This window comes from Notolepis coatsorum (genome assembly GCF_963971535.1).
Source record: "Notolepis coatsorum genome assembly, chromosome: 15".
Taxonomy (NCBI): domain Eukaryota; kingdom Metazoa; phylum Chordata; class Actinopteri; order Aulopiformes; family Paralepididae; genus Notolepis; species Notolepis coatsorum.
In genome coordinates, this window is record NC_140179.1 from 37,930,690 (window position 1) to 37,937,782 (window position 7,093).

At 40.5% G+C, this 7,093-nt stretch overlaps 1 long non-coding RNA gene across 1 annotated transcript; it reads right to left on the reverse strand.

Moving 5' to 3' along the window:
• Nucleotides 1-2,481: 2,481 nt before the first annotated feature.
• LOC311241506 lies at nt 2,482-3,855 on the reverse strand. The gene is made up of 3 exons (XR_014620551.1): nt 3,717-3,855; nt 3,370-3,465; nt 2,482-2,667 (listed from the first exon to the last, which is right to left on the reverse strand). It is a non-coding gene; the product is annotated as an uncharacterized lncRNA (long non-coding RNA).
• Between the last annotated feature and the right edge of the window lie 3,238 nt (nt 3,856-7,093).

Here is a 7,093-nt window from a genome sequence, read left to right on the forward strand (position 1 = left end):
TGTATCATGGAACAAGATGGTGTTTTCATTGAAAGAGTTAGTCAGAATGTCAGAGGCACCATCCGTCATTTAGAGCAGGCTATGTTTGCAGAATGATAACTAGAACACTACAGTACTCTGTACTAAGAACACTATACAGTACACTAACTATACTGCCCTGTCAAGGCAGACCGCAGTAACTTCCAAACAGTGAAACTGAGAAAAATGGCTTTAAAGTTTTTTGACTTGCCATCCAAAATGTGTTATAGGTAGATAGATGATAGTACCCAGATTTAACATGTATTAATGAAGTAATCTTTAGGCATACAAAAATATGACGTAGTTATTTTAATTAACCCCAAAAAAGCAGATACTGCACTCTGCTGCACGATTTCCTTAAATAATTATACAGGTAATGTACAGGCAAAGTGCAGTAACTTCAAATGCAATGTTGTTTTCCCTCCAGCTTTCATAACTTCACCTAGCCATTTTATTTGGATCATCATCATTCCAATATATTCAGGTATTAAATTTCATTTTCAAAATGGCTAGGTTAAGTTATGAAAGCTGGAGGGAAAACAACATTGTATTTGAAGTTACTGCACTTTGCCTGTACATTACCTGTATAATTATTTAAGGAAATCGTGCAGCAGAGTGCAATATCTGCTTTTTTGGGGTTAATTAAAATAATTATGTCATATTTTTGTATGCCTAAAGATTACTTCATTAATACATGTTAAATCTGGGTACTATCATCTATTTACCTATAACACATTTTGGATGGCAAGTCAAAACACTTTAAAGCCATTTTTCACTGTTTGGAAGTTACTGCGGTCTGCCTGGGTTTTGAGTGTGATTTTGTAGTTACTGCAGTTTTTAAAACCCCATATCTCCAAAACTGAGCGACATTAACATCTGAAACTTGGTCACAAGATAAAACATTTATTGACAAGGTCAATTTCACTCATAACTAAATTTTTACTTTTTTCAAGTTACTACGGTTAGCCCTTGACAGGGCAGTATACTACTGCCTACAAGGTCTCAAGGATACAGTCCCACTCTCAGCATACAAGATCGATGGTCTGCTGCTGCTGACTCCCAAGCGATTCATTCAAGTGAAACGGAACTGAGTCCAGCTAATGGTGAATAGTTATTTTATTAATCAATTATTGTGTCTTTATTCACTCTAGTTGTGTAATTGACCAGTTCATATTCTGTATAAGTTCATATTCTGTATATGTTAATAATAACGCTTCTGTGTTGCGTTTATGGCTCCTGGTATATCGCCTTGTACTCTGTACTGAGAACACTAACTCTACCACTGCCTACAAGCAATGGAAGCAGTCAGAGCAGAGTGGCATTTATGCCCATTGCCTCCTATTGTTCCTCGAGAAACAAACGTTTGGGACTTGGATGTTGCCTTTGAGATTCTGATAAACTCTTTCAACTCTAAAACTTACTTGGATGAAATTACAATAATGCCAGCTATAGACGGTTAAGAAAATTCGAACTGTAAAACTCCCAAATGTAAACATATTACATAAAAAATAAAGAACAAGGTACATTGAGTAGTTTGGACCTATTGGCTGAACATCTGCAAAGTAGTACAGCAACTTTTGAAGGTATTATTTTGACATGACAAGACATTTCAGATGAGTTTCTATAGACACACTTTTGAGGTGTTGGTAAGTGCTTTGGGGTAGTGCATAGATTAGTCCAAACATTACAGGAAGGAATCACCAAATCTGGGGAAGCTGATCATGATATGACTTTCAATGACAATAGAGATTGTCACAGGCTGGTAGTGAACTGGACTTGTGTCATGATCACTGATTACAGTAAGGAATAGAAACTCATCTGAAAGAAGGATGTGGGGTGAGGTATTAATTTCCTTGTCATGTCAAAATAATACCTTCAAAAGTTTAATGCAAGAGCGGTCAGGTGACGTAGCGGAGATTGCGTTTGTCACCAACGCTGGAGACACTGGATTCGCGTGTTCGAATCCAACTCCCTGCGTTGTCACCAGCTTGGCTGGCCGTTCACACTAATACAATTCGGCAGTATTAGGGGGTGGGGAAGCTGGCGGGTGGGAATCTGGCGTTGTGGACAGCGACGCCTACAGGTCAGGTCTCGGCGCTTGCTAAGCGGGGCAGGACTTGGTGGAGATAGCGTGCCCTCCCACGCGTTACACTTCACCAATGAGAGCCCTCGCTGCCAAGTGAAAAGACGTCACTGGCTGTCGGCGCATGTCTCGGGGGAAGCGTGCGATCGACTCGGGACGCCCTTCTACCGACTCGTAGGAGAACATGCATACAGCACCAGGTAGGGGGGGGGGGGGGGGGGGGGGGAATTGGCACAACGACTAATTGGGACGGGGAGAAAATCCATTGAAAAATCAGAAGAAAAAAAAATGATTGCATCATCAAGTCATTCTTGAGAGTCTGCAACCTGGGCAACAGTTTACCAGCTTCTAGACCTAGTAAAATCTTCTGAATGAATTCAAAAGTGTTGGTAAGTCCCTTGGGGTAGCTGAGGTGTAGTGCATAGATTAGTCCAAACATTACCAGGAAGGAATCACCAATCATAGATTGTCACAGGCTGGTAGTGAACTGGACTTGTGTCATGGTCACTGATGACAGTAAGGAGGGCCACTGCAACACCCTGAAGCTCTGGCTCATCAGGCGTGTCCTGAAGGAATGAAAGAGACATAATAATCACAAATAAATCCATGGTTTCTACAAAGTGCAGCACAAAGCTAAGTACCGTAATTCCTCTAATAGTAACCGGTATTCAAATACAAGCCGGGTCTCTATTAATGGCCGGGTGCGCTCTTGAGCTAAGCAATTATAAGCCGGCCTCCTAATACAAGCCGGGTTACTAATATACTGAGCTGCATACTGAGCTAGTTACTTGATTTCACTTTGAAAACGTTGAAATGACCAGTGACCACCTGTAATTGCACTGTTTACTATTTCATACAGTACTTGGTTTCAATAAATGAACCCAGTACATTTTACTGGGTTCAAACTGACACAAAATGTTGCTTTATTCATTATGATCTGTTTGAAAATTAGAAATATAGGCCTCTCTCTTATACATGCCTCCTCCTAATACAAGCCTGGTACCCGCTACAGTTGAAACAAATACAAGCCGGGGTTACTATTAGAGGAATTACGGTATATGGAGTTGTGTTTGTAAGTTGTTTATATTTTAGTTAGAACTATTTTTTTGGTGAGAAGGTTATTTTTATTTAACCAGGTTAGTCCCGTCGAGATCAAATATCTCTTTCACAAGGGAGACCTGGAAGGAAGGAAGACTGATACTTAGCATTTTGATTAACTGTTCACTTAATATACAGTTGTACTGTAAATTATTTTCACTCGGACTCACTGTGCAGGTTTTGAAAAATCCAGAGACTTCCTCATGCAGATACACAGGCAGGGCATGGAGAACAGTGGTACGCCTGGTGTGAACATCATGGATTTCCTATTAAGATGTAAGATTAAGAAGAAAAAAAGAATTGTATTATATGGAAATGTTTACTGAACAAAGCGGATTTTAAACAGTCCAATCAGATATGTCCACAAATAACATGTTCACATCTTTAATGCAATCAGAAAAATGGCAAACACAATGGTGGACTAATTGTAAAATTCAAAAGCTCATTTGAATCATTGAACCTGTTCAATGTTACAGAGGTTCGACCTATGACATGTCATGTATAATAATCTATTCACCTGTTCATCGTGGATTTTTTAAATGTGAGCCAAAGCATCTGCCGTGTTCCCAGTTTTGGACGCCTTCTGTCTGAATAACGTCATCAGTCGAGGAAGATGGCGGTCAAGCTCAGCGTAGAATGTGTTGGGCAGGTTCTGGTTGGCAATCAGCTGGAACTCTGCATACACCTATATTTAAAAACAGCAGGACAATATAGTATATCAACATCAATTAGTCACTTCAACTTGGTGGATCTCTTACTTTGTTTGGTTTGGGCTTCAGAGCATGACGGCGGGATTTCTGGTCAACCATGTCATTACATGCTTTGCGGAATCGGTCGCTGATGACTAGCTCGCGGGGGCGCACAGAACACACACGCAGATGCGCCGCTAGAGTATATAAACCAGGCTTAAGAATCACAAGTTTCACTTTAAAACACACAGAATGTGCCAAATGTTAACACAGGAAAGAGAGCTGATCTATATTACCTCAGACTCCATTTTGAGAGCAGGCCAGAGGTCCATGAGCTCTTTCACTGGTGGGCTGGACTTCACTATGGTCTGTCGGCGCAGGGCAAATGTGGTCTGCATCAGCTTTCTAATGAGGGGCAGGTTCTTCTCAGTCTTCTTGACTTCTTCAGCAATTGTCTGCCTCAACTGCTCAAGCCTCAAGGAATCCTCTCCTTGGGGATAGTTGGGTAGGAAGTTTACTTCTGCTCGCTTGGGTCTTTTAATGTTGGAATGTGAAGGTTCGCCATCAGGATTGCTTCTACCTCTTTTTCCAGCATTTACAGTGACCTCCTCACATCCTGCCCGTCTCAGCTTGTTCCTGAAATTGCCCATCTTGAATTTGATGCTGTTCTTCCATCCATTGCAGCCGGTCTCAGATCCTGCTTCCTTCAAGCAGGGATGTTTGGCGACAAGAGCCGCAGAAGCCACTGCTATCTCTTTATCACTTGGATAAGCCTTGAAAGCATACATTGTAGATGCAAGCTTTTCTAAGATGTCGTGCTTTAGGTCTCTTGTCAACTTAAGGTGTCTCTTGTTCTTCTCAAATTCGTTGTTTCCGTCTCTAAGTTTCAGCTCAACATCGAATGCAAATGTAGGAACTGGAAAAGGACCTGGAGGCCATCTGCTTAGACGTTCTGGAGATGACCTATCTGAAAGTATATCAACGTTCTGGAGATGACATATCTGAAAGTATATCAGTAGATGCGAGAGAGCTGGAGTCGAGCGAAAGTGAAATGTGCACAACAGCTTTTTGTGGCAATTCCGTAATGTCATCAAGGGAAGTAAGTTTCCCATCAAAGTCTGGATCTTCATACAGCAAACTGAAATCAAGGTCTATTTCCAACTGTTCTTTTATAATCTTGATCAGTGCATCAACAGAGGCGGGTCGTGAACTGAGTTTTAATTTTCTAGCCCGGTCTGTCTCAACAACACGAAGGATCATGGGTTGTGGGGAGGCAGCTGCCATTGTGCTATGGAAACTTGAATGAATCGCTTGGGAGTCAGCAGCAGCAGCAGCAGACCATCGATCTTGTATGCTGAGAGTAGGACTGTATCGTTGTGACCAGACTGCAGGTAGATGGACAGTGGACAGATGTGGTCCGGTCGACAGACAGCAGCTCAAGGACCTAAGGAGTAGTCATAAACACAACACAGAAAGCGTCATTATTAACATATACAGAATATGAACTTATACAGAATATAAACTGGTCAATTACACAACTAGAGTGAATAAAGACACAATAATTGATTAATAAAATAACTATTCACCATTAGCTGGACTCAGTTCCGTTTCACTTGAATGAATTGTTATGATTCGCGATAATAAGCTACAAAAGGTAACGTTTTTGACAAATATTGAAACGCAGTCAGTTTCTCCACACTATTGTTACCATGTAGGAAGAATTAGATCTGAAATTAGTTTCAAAATGGTTACACTGTGGGGGAAATAAAATAGTAGTCGATTACAGTAAATATCAGTATCTGTTATTATGCACGCCTGGTGATACTATATCCAAATTGAACTCGGCCATTTGAAATATACTATATGTATATATATATATAAATGTGCGAATTGGCTATAATAAGGTAATGTATAAGCATATATTCTATATTCTATAATAATATTTCAAATTGCATTGGTCCGGATGGGAGAATTCAGTACTGTATATACAGAACCTTCAGTTTGATCATCTTCCCTTTATCAATTTCCTTAGATCTTTTGTACACATGATCTCAATAGGGTACTGAATGAGCTCAGTGGCAGTTTTTTAAGTTTGGTCATTATTATCATGGTTTTATTCACTGTCAAAGATGAAAAGAAAAATCATAATTCATATTTTCCTTTGTTTCATCACAATTTAAGCAAGCCTAGTAATAGACACAATATTTCTGACACTGAGAATACATTCATTGAGGTCCATAGATGTTCCTAGATACCAAGAATATGCAAATAGCCCTTGTAGAAGTGGAGCAATATTCCATTTACCTAGGTATACATTTTATGCAGATTTTCACCTGGGGTGGAACAGGTCACTAGTTACAACAATGCTTATGTAACTATTAAAAACGTACATTTTAATCACGAAACAAAATGGCAGACTAACGTTAGCTAGCATGCTAGCTAGCTAATGCTAGTAGCATGCTAGCTAGCTAACGTTAGTAGCATGCTAGCTACTGTAATAATATGCAATACTATTTGCTAAAACAAGCTCCAAACTATTTGCCACGGCACAGAGATAACATTTAGTCAAACGATAACAGCCCGGTGATGGTATCTGAACGGGATCATACTATTCCCATAAGAACTCACTTACCAGTTAACTAGTATCTAGCATGCTAGCTAATAATGCTAACAATGATAACAAGCTTCGTTCTGCACTGTACTAGTTGCCACCACGGTAATAATTCACAAAGTAGCATGTAGTCAAACAATGACAGCAAGATTATGGTATGTGAATGGCATAATACATTATATTGTCAATGACTTACCAAGGAGTTTGGCTCAGACTATTTGTCAAGCCAGTAGTGAAGACACCATCGCGGCATCGCGCCAACGCCAAGTTCCGTTTGAATACCTCAAGTCCTGTGAGATCTTCTAGGTCTCGCGAGTTGCTTAGGACTACCCTCTCGAAGGGGAGGGGAGGGGGAGGAGGGGAGGAGGGGAGGGGGAAGCTATACTAAATTGATTCAACAACAGTTTTTCAAATGTTGAAATGGTATCTGTAATTAAATATTGAATCAACATAGCTTTTTCAACCTCAACCTTAACATCTCTCTCACTCTCTCTGTCTCTGTCTCTCTCTCTCTCTCTCTCTCCCTCTCTCTCTCTCTCTCTCTCTCTCCCTCTCTCCCCCCCCTCTCTCTCTCTCTCTCTCTCTCTCTCTCTC